Source organism: Camelus dromedarius, chromosome 16 (assembly GCF_036321535.1).
Source record: "Camelus dromedarius isolate mCamDro1 chromosome 16, mCamDro1.pat, whole genome shotgun sequence".
Taxonomy (NCBI): domain Eukaryota; kingdom Metazoa; phylum Chordata; class Mammalia; order Artiodactyla; family Camelidae; genus Camelus; species Camelus dromedarius.
In genome coordinates, this window is record NC_087451.1 from 31,096,328 (window position 1) to 31,105,406 (window position 9,079).

The following is a 9,079-nucleotide window of genomic DNA, read 5'->3' on the forward strand; positions in this document are numbered from 1 at the left end:
GTCTTACTCTACTGGTAAGGCTGCAGGACGAGAATTATTTTCACTCAGAAGCACAGGCAACAGAAGCGTCTTCAAGGTTTGACCCACGCAGAATTCGAGGGCGAAGATGCAGCCACACTTGAATTTGAGCGAGCCTGAATCCCAACTGCAGTTTTGCTGGCTGGCTCTTGTCTTGGTTGAGTGCTGGTGTCTTCACGTGATGCTCCTTGCACTTGGTGTAAGGCGTGTGTGTTTTCGCAAGGAAGCAGCACTATGTCAGCTAATAAAAATATATCTGGTCTTTGCTCCCGATTCCTGGCACAGAGCTCCTAAAGCTTTTGGAATTTCCCGAGTGCTAGGAGTCTCTTTCACTATGTGTAACAAGCCCCTTAGGACCACACCTGAGTTTATGCTAATGTGGTGACTTTCTGGGTCCTTAGATAGCTTCAGGATGGGGGCTGGTTGCCAGAGGAACTAAACACGTGATTAGACAGAACTTCAGCCCCACCTCTGGGACGGGAAAGGAGCTGGAGATTGAGTCAATGATTTAATCCATCATGCTTACATAACTAAATCTTGATTTAAAACTCTTGAGCAAGGTTCAAGGAGCTCCCTGCTTGGTGAGCACATCAATGTGCTGGGAGGGCGGCGTGCTGAGGTGGGACACGGACGCGCCCCATCCCCCCTTGCCCTGGGCATCTCTTCCACTTGGCGGCTCCTGAGTTGTAGCCTTTACAATAAAACCACTAACATATGTCTAGTGCTTTTCTGATTCTGTGAGTTGTTCTAGAGATGATCAAATCTGAGGGAGGAATGTGGGAACCCCATAATTTACAGTCAGCCAGGCAGAAGTGCCAAAGCCTTGGGGACAGCCAAGATTTGTGGCTGGCATCTGAAATGGGGGCTGTCCTGTGGGACTGAGCCCTCAACTATTGGAGCCTGTGCTAATTCTGGATGGTTAGTGTCAGAACTGAACTGACTTTTAGGACATCCAGTGGGTGTTGAAGAATTACTGGTACTGGAAAAGGACACAATTATATTAACCGATTTCTGGACGTTAAACTGTCAAAGGAATATCAAAACAGAGTTGGTGTTGCTAAGAGAGCTCTCTAAAACAGAGCCCAGAGGCCATTAAGGAAGTGTGACTTAAGCGGGTCTCAGCCTGGATGGAATCTGACCTTTGACCTGATGGAGTTATCTAGGACACCTGTCAGAAACTCGGGCTGCTTATCAAACCTTTACCCTAAACAACTTGCGATTCCCTAAGGACAAATATTTTCTGACTTGCGTCTGAGTTGATCACAATTCTTGCCAGGCAACTTTTAACAACTTCAAGTCTTTTTGTCTTCCTAAGTCCCTGACTCTTTCTCTTTCCTGGAACACTATTTCAGGGTTACCCAAATCTGTGTCTCCCTAATTGTAATTCTTAAGGCACCATCCCCCCCCAAAAAAAAACCCCCAAAACCCCAAACTCTTATTTGCAGCCTCCTGCATTATTCTTTGGTTGAAAATACTCACGTTGCATTCCTGGGATAAATCCTACTGGGCCACGGTGTATAATCCTTTTTACATGTTCGTTTTATTTGGATTCAGTTTGCTGACATTTTGTTTGGCCTCTGTGTTCACGAGGGATATCTGACTAGTTTTCCGTGGTGTCTTTGGGATCAGAGTCACACTGGCCTCGTGGAATGAGTTGGACAGTTTCCCTCCTTCACTATTTTCTGAAAGAATTTGTGGAGAGTAAGTATTATTTCTTCTTTAAATATTTGACAAAATTCACGAGTGAAGCCCTTGGAGCCCGGGGTTTTCTTTGTGGGAAGATTTTTGATTATCAGTTAAATGTCTTTACTTGTTACGGGGCTTTTCCGATTTCCTATTTCCTCTTGAGTCAGTTTCAGTGTCTTTCTAGGCATCTATCATTCTCCCCTGAGTGGTCTAATTCTCCTTTTGAGGTTAACTTTCAGTTGGCATGGAATATATTTAATGTTGGAAGTTGCAATATTTACTTTTTTATTCTTGCTCACCACGAAATGTAAACCCATCGCTCTCCTTGGTCATTGTCGAGTATGACCATACCCATAGCACACATTTGAGGTGGGGATGGTATTTACAGAGGCACAAACCCAGGAAATTCTAAGTATGTGTGCCTTCTGCTCTAACACCTCGAACACACGTCAGGTTGTTTCAGGGCAGCTGGTCGGTCCTGCGGCAGTAAGGGAGGTATACAGACAGCTGCACACTGCACCCCCTACTCTATAAGCCAAAAAACAAATAAGGATGTCCCATTAAGGGGCTTTTTCAAACAAGTTATTATTATGTGTGTGATTTTCTTTCTTAAAAAAAAAAAAAAGATTAAGAGCAGCAACAATCTATTGCAAGCTGGCTATTACCCACAGGAAAATGGCCTGGCCAATTCAGAGACCTCAGCACATGGGAGAAGGCTGTTTAATTAGAGGGAATTTTGTAAATGACCATTGATGGCATTATTAAGGCAGTTCTTCCCTCCCTGTGCCAGATAAAGTGATTTCTCACTGGACGCATAAGCCAGCTTTGGGATTGTTCACCTCCCTTAAGGAGGTACCACTTCAGTACTTTGACTCTAAGAAAACCTTTTGAGCCAGATATTCAGTAAAAAGAGAAAAAAAAAAAAACTACAAAACTTTAAGGCTATAGGAGTGGCTGGAATAGCAAGAAGCAAGAAAAATCATGGGGCAGGTGGGGTGCAAAATCCTGCATCTAATCAGATCATAAGAAAACAGACGGGGGTTTGCTCCCTAACAGGAGATTTTAGTGATTTTTAAACTTTGGACAGGTTTGGGGTGGGGATAAGTTTTTAGTTTTTTTTTTTTAACACAAGGTACTTGAATTTTAGTATTATTTATTTGATATAGGTTTTCTCTTTTTTTTGCAGTATTTATTTTTGGTTTTGACATTTTTATATACTCTTTCATTATAGGTTAATATAAGATATTGAAAATAGTTCCCTGTGCTATACAGTAGGACCTTGTTGTTTATCTATTTTATATATAGTAGTTGGTATCTGCAAATCCCAAACTCCCAATTTATTCCTCCCCCTCTTTTCCCTGTGGTAACCATAAATTTGTTTTTTATATATGTGAGTCTGTTTCTGTTTTGTAAATAAGTTCATTCATATCATTTTTTCAGATTCCACTTATAGGTGATATATGATATCAATCTTTCTCTGTCTGACTTACTTCACTTAATGCGATCATCTCTAGGTTCATCCATGTTGCTGCAAATGACATTATTTCGTTCTTTTTTATGGCTGAGTAGTATTCCATTGTATACATATATACCACAACTTCTTTATCAAGTCATCTATGTGTGAGGCAAGGTGAGATCAGGTCTTACAAGCAGCTGGATGCCAGACTAAAAAGTTTAGGCTTCATCTGGTGGGAAGTTAGGAACCATCAATATTTTCTAAACTAAGACATTTAATGAAAATTATAACATCCCTCATCTTTGATCAACTGTCAACCATCATGAAAGAAGTAGTCTAGCAGTTTGTCAGATAGGAGTTTTTAAAATTCATTTCTCCCTGTATTAGTTTTCTATTGCTGCTGTAGTAGCAAACTTAGTGGCTTAAAACAACATAAATCAATCATCTTATAGTTCTAGAGGTCGAAGTCCATAGTGGGTCTCACTGGGCTAAAATCAAGATGTCCAGCAGGGCTGCATTCCTTCTGGGGATCTTAAGGCACAATCTGTTTCCTTGCCTTACCTTTTCCAGCTTCTAGAAGCTGCCCACTTTCCTTGGCTCCTGGCCCCCACCTCCACCTTCAAAGCCATCAACAGCTGGTGCAGTCCTTCTAGGTTCTAAAGCAGACGTCTGGGGTTTAACCCAGCTCCATCACTTACTGGCTCTGCCATCTTGGTATTTTACTTATCTCCCTGTGCCTTTTCTCACTGTTACTTATACGTGGTTTTCTCATGTATAAATGGGTACAATAATGGTACTTAGTTTATAATACCTGCAAAGTGCAAGCGGTTAGGGTAGAGGGTCTCCGGCATGACTTATTTGAAATAAAAGAAGCCATTTTTGGTACCTGGCCACAGTGCTTGCCCTTGAACAGGTCTCAGTAATTAACGATCTTAGGGAAGCAAGGGAGTGCAGGGACAAAGGAAAAGCAGTCAAGAAACAATAGTTCAGAGATAAAGTCTTGGTTCCTCAAGGGATAGACATCTATACTGAATTGTCCTCTGCTCAATCCACTTCATGAATATTCGTGTCCCCTTAGCTTAAAACTTTCCTAATTTTGCTGTTTGGGAAGACACTGCATTGGGTGAGAGCCCCAGAGTTCTCCTTACTTATTCCAAATAATAAATCCTTCCTTCTCCTGATGTTTGGCTTGGTTGCGTCTTTTGGTTCAACACCTACCAGGAGGCAAACCCAGTTTTTAGGTAACAAAAGGATTTGCTGCTGCCAAGGCAATGACCTTCAGTCTAAAATAAATTCTGGAAGCAAAACAAATCATTTCCTGCCAAATGGAGCACACACAATGGAGCTTTGGGGTACAGCCACCTGCAGGAGGAGAGCCTGTCCAGACACCCCGGCGCAGCCTCCTCTAAGGGCGGCATTTATTGGAAAGTCTGCTTAACCAACACACCAATGGAAAACATTTGCCGTGCTCCTCTCTCATTGGAATGGTAGTAACTAAGTAGAGGAAAAAAAATCTGCCTTTTCCCTCACAGTGTCTACAAGATGAGTCATCAAAAGACTTTGCTTTTCAGTTCATGTGACAATTATTCCCCCCAAATCCCTTTTAAAATGTAAACTTAGAACTAAACCAATTAAAAACAAAAGTCAAACAGGCTTAGATGGTAAATAAAGAAGACTGGAGAACTGGGAATTTCTGACATTTTAAGGAAAAAAACCAAAAAGGAAGACCGATGAATTGAAGTAAAAAAGAAATGCCCAAATGAGCTTCTTGGATTTGATGTCTCTAAAACGGCAATCAGAAAAATAAAATGAAATACAATAAAATGGTAATCAGCTTTTTCTTGAAATTATCCATCTCAGTTCACAAAGAATTAGGGCAGAACTACTCGTGATAAAAACATCAAGGCTTCCAGATTTAACAGCAGTTCAGAAAACCAAGTCATAACCGGATGCACCAGGCTAATGGCATATTCAGACCATCTGTACACAAAGTTGAAAATAATGGCAATTTTGAAAGCCACTATGAAACAGAGTTTCTTGGCCTACCAGGTTAACAAAAATGTTATCTCCTAGTGATTACAATTTAGTACGTTATGGATCAACAAAAAGAGAATGAGAAGAGTGGGGAGGGTATAACTCTAGTGGCAGAGTGCATGCTTACCACGCACAAGGTCCTGGGTTCCATCCCCAGTACCTCCATAATATGTAAATAAATACCTCCCTCCTGAAAAAAAAAAAAAATAAAAGAGAGAGAACGAGAAGATAAGTCACAGGCTGGGAGAAAATATTCGCCAAAGACACATCTGATCAAGGACTGTTATCCAAAATACACAAAGAACAAAGCATTTAACAGACACCTTATTGAGGAAGATATGGAGATAGAAAATGAGCACATAAAAAGACATATCACATTATATGTCACCAGGGAAATGCAACTGTGAAATAAAATTAAACATAAAACATTTTCTCTGCCCTTTGGCTTCCTCTTCCCGCACTGTGCATCATGTATCTGCACTGTGCATCGACCAAGCCTCCCCCATCGGCAGAAATGCCTGCCCAGCCGTAAGGAGCAACATTCTTTTAGCATCAACAAGCCAGTTCTTTAAAAGATAACATTCCTTCTTGATCCTGTAGGGGGTCACATGACCCACCACGATGACCCTCAGATCTGGATTGTGAAAACTGCCATTTGATGCACAGCCCTCTGTCTCAGTAAACTTACATAGCTGTGCCCTGGCTTCTAATGGGCAGAACTGTCCTCAGAGCTTTCTGAGATGCTCTTCCCGGGTTATAATCCTCAAATTTAGCTTGAGTGAAATTTTCCATTTCTTTCTTAGATTGACTGATTTTTCATCGACACACTTTAAACAGTGAGTTACCACTCCATACCTATGAAAATGACCAAAATTCTGGAACACTTACAACACCAAATGCTGGCAAGGGGGTGAAGCACTGGGTGCTCTCTCATTCATTGCTGGTGGGAAGGCAAATGGCATGGCTGCTTTGGAAGGCGTTTGGCGGTTTCTTGCAAAACTGAGCACACTGCTACCATACAATGCAGCAGTTATGCTCTGTGGCACTTCTCCAGGGGAGCTGAAACTTCTGTCCACACAAAAACCTGCACACGGATGTTTACAGCAGCTTCATTCATAACTGTCAAAGCCTGGAAGCAGCCAAGATGTTCTTCAATAGACGACTGGATAAATAAACTGTGTACATCCTGTTAAAAGGTAAACTAAGGCCTATTAAACAAATCTTAAGAGTTTATTTGAGCAAAAATTGACTCGAATCAGGCAGCATCCAATCTAGCAGATAGAAAGGAGGTCTGAGGAACTGTACGTAATGAAAACCTTAAAGGCAGAGGAAGTAAGAACAAGAAGTGTTAACACTGGGCAAAAAAGCAGGTTGGTTATTACAGGTTACTCTTTCCTTGGAGGGGTGGCGGACGTCCTCACCAGGCAGAGCACCTAACTAGTGTTGACCAGGCGATGCCTGACTGGCTGGCTTAAGATTCCGTTTCTGGGAGAGCTGAAACTGTACTTTAGTCTCAGTTTGGTGACATGGAACTTGGCATAAGCAACTCCATCTGGGGCCTGATGTCTTGTTTTTAACAATGCAGACAATGGAATATTATTCAGTGCTAAGAAGAAATGAGCTATCAAGCTATGAAAGCACATGGAGGAAACTTAGTACCTGTCACTAAGTGAAAGAAGCCACTCTGAAATGGCTGTAGACCTTGTATGACTCCAACTACAGCACATTCTGGAAAAGGCAAACCTCTGGAGATGGTGAAAAAGATCGGTGGTTTCCAGGGACTAGCAGGGAGGGAGGGATGAACAGGAGGAACACAGGATTTTTAGGGCAGTGAAACTGCTCTGTATGATACTACAGCAGTGGATACATGGCATCATACATTTGTCTAAACCCATAGGACGTACGACTCCAGAGTGAACCCTCATGTAAACCAGGGACTTCGGGTGATGGTGATGTGTCAATGTGAGATCATTAATTGTAACAAATGTACCACTCTTGGTGGGGGATGCTGATGATGGGGGAGGTATATGGGAAATCTCTGTACCTTCCTCTCCATTTTGCTATGCACCCAAAATTGCACTAAAAAATAAAGTCTATTGTTAAAAAGCCTGAAAAAATATGAAGTCTATTTTTTTAATTCAATAAAATCAAAAGTTTCTAAAGAAACAAACAAAAGAAATCACACATTTCAAGAGTCATAGTACTTCCATGGACTGTTTCTGTATTTCTTAAGAAAACAGACAATTTTTTAAGTTGTAAAGAGTTGTTTAACTGTATCTTACTTGCTGAAAACCAAGCCAAAAGAAGGCAACCAAACAAGCCTAAGTAGTTATGTTCATGAGACACTTTGACTAATTATGTAATGAGACATTCATTTTTCAAATCTAAGTATCTCTTAATCAATATCCATAATCCATAGTCATAATAATGTCACTGCTGATTCTATAACAAAGGCTCACAGTATTACGTTCACCCCACTATATGGATGGAATTTTACCCAGTCTGCCCAAGACTTCTATTTTCCTGAAAGACCAAAAGTTATAGAAGTGGACACTTAGGCCATATTGCAAAGCATATTATGTAATAGGCCCCTCAGTTTGAGAAAATGAGGGAATACACATATTCTTTTTAGATGACTTAATCATGATAAAATTGTTCCGAGAGCAGCAGTGACAGTTTCTAGAATCACCTGTGTCCTGGCCTTTGACCCTGGGGCAGGAGTCCGGCCCAGGCACAGGGGTTTAGGAGGTACCTCCTGGAGGAAAATTCTAAGATTCCCTGATACAAAGCCCTCCAGTGAAGCCTCAGAACGGGGACGACTGGAGATTCTCAGCTAGTAAAGTCATACACATCCAGCGCTCAAGAACAAGCCAGAACCAATCCAAGGAGCGAGGCCCTAAAGGGACTGCCTGACAGCAAACCCAGGGCTGGTTCACTCCAAGGCCTCTCCCTCTGCAGGGTTTCCAGTACCACTGGCGATGCGGAAGAAACAGTCCAGCCTTGTTTGTGAGACCCCGCGTGAACGCTGCTTTGGCCTTGTGCATGAAAGGGTTAACACAGCGGGCAGGGTGGGTCACCAGTTCCAGGTAAGAGCTGATGGGTAAAGGTAGCTCACTGTGTAGAGACTGTGCAAACCACGCGGTTTATGCTAAACAAACGCCTGCTTTCTCTCTGCAAGTAGAATCTCGGTAAACGCTGGGCAGGCAGAGGGTGCCTGCAACCAGCCCCTGTAAAACCCTTGGGTGCTGTGTCTCTGGTGGGCGTTCCTGGATAGAAACATCACACACATGTTCCTGCATCTTTGATGCTGGGGGAAGAGGAAGCTCTGGGTGACCCCTCAAGGAAGCAAGAGAGCAGAAGGAAGTGGGCACCTGGGTTTCTCCAGACTCCACCCGGGTCTTTGTCCCTTATGACCTGGCTGCGTACCCACCCTGTGTCACCGTGATGAACCCTGGCTCTGAGTACTCATGATTCCTTCTAGCAAATCTGTCAATTTAGGAGTCAACCTGGGGTCCCATGAGACATGGCAACCAGCACCACAAAATTTCACTGTTATTTTTAACTGTGGTAAAACACATGAAAGTTTTATCTATAAAATTTACCATCCTAACCATTTTAAGTCTACTGTTCAGTGGCATTAAGCACATTTCTACTGTGGTGCCAATAAATCATCACCACCATCCATCTCCAGAACCCTTCCATCCTCCAAAACGGACACGCTATACCCTTTGAACTCCATCCCCCAGCCCCCCAGGCCCTGGTGACCACCATTCTACTTTCTGTCTCTATGAATTTGACTATTCTAGGTATCTCACCTAAGTGGCATCGTATAGTGGTTACCCTTTTGTGACTGGCTTATTTCACCCAGCATAATGTGCTCAAGCT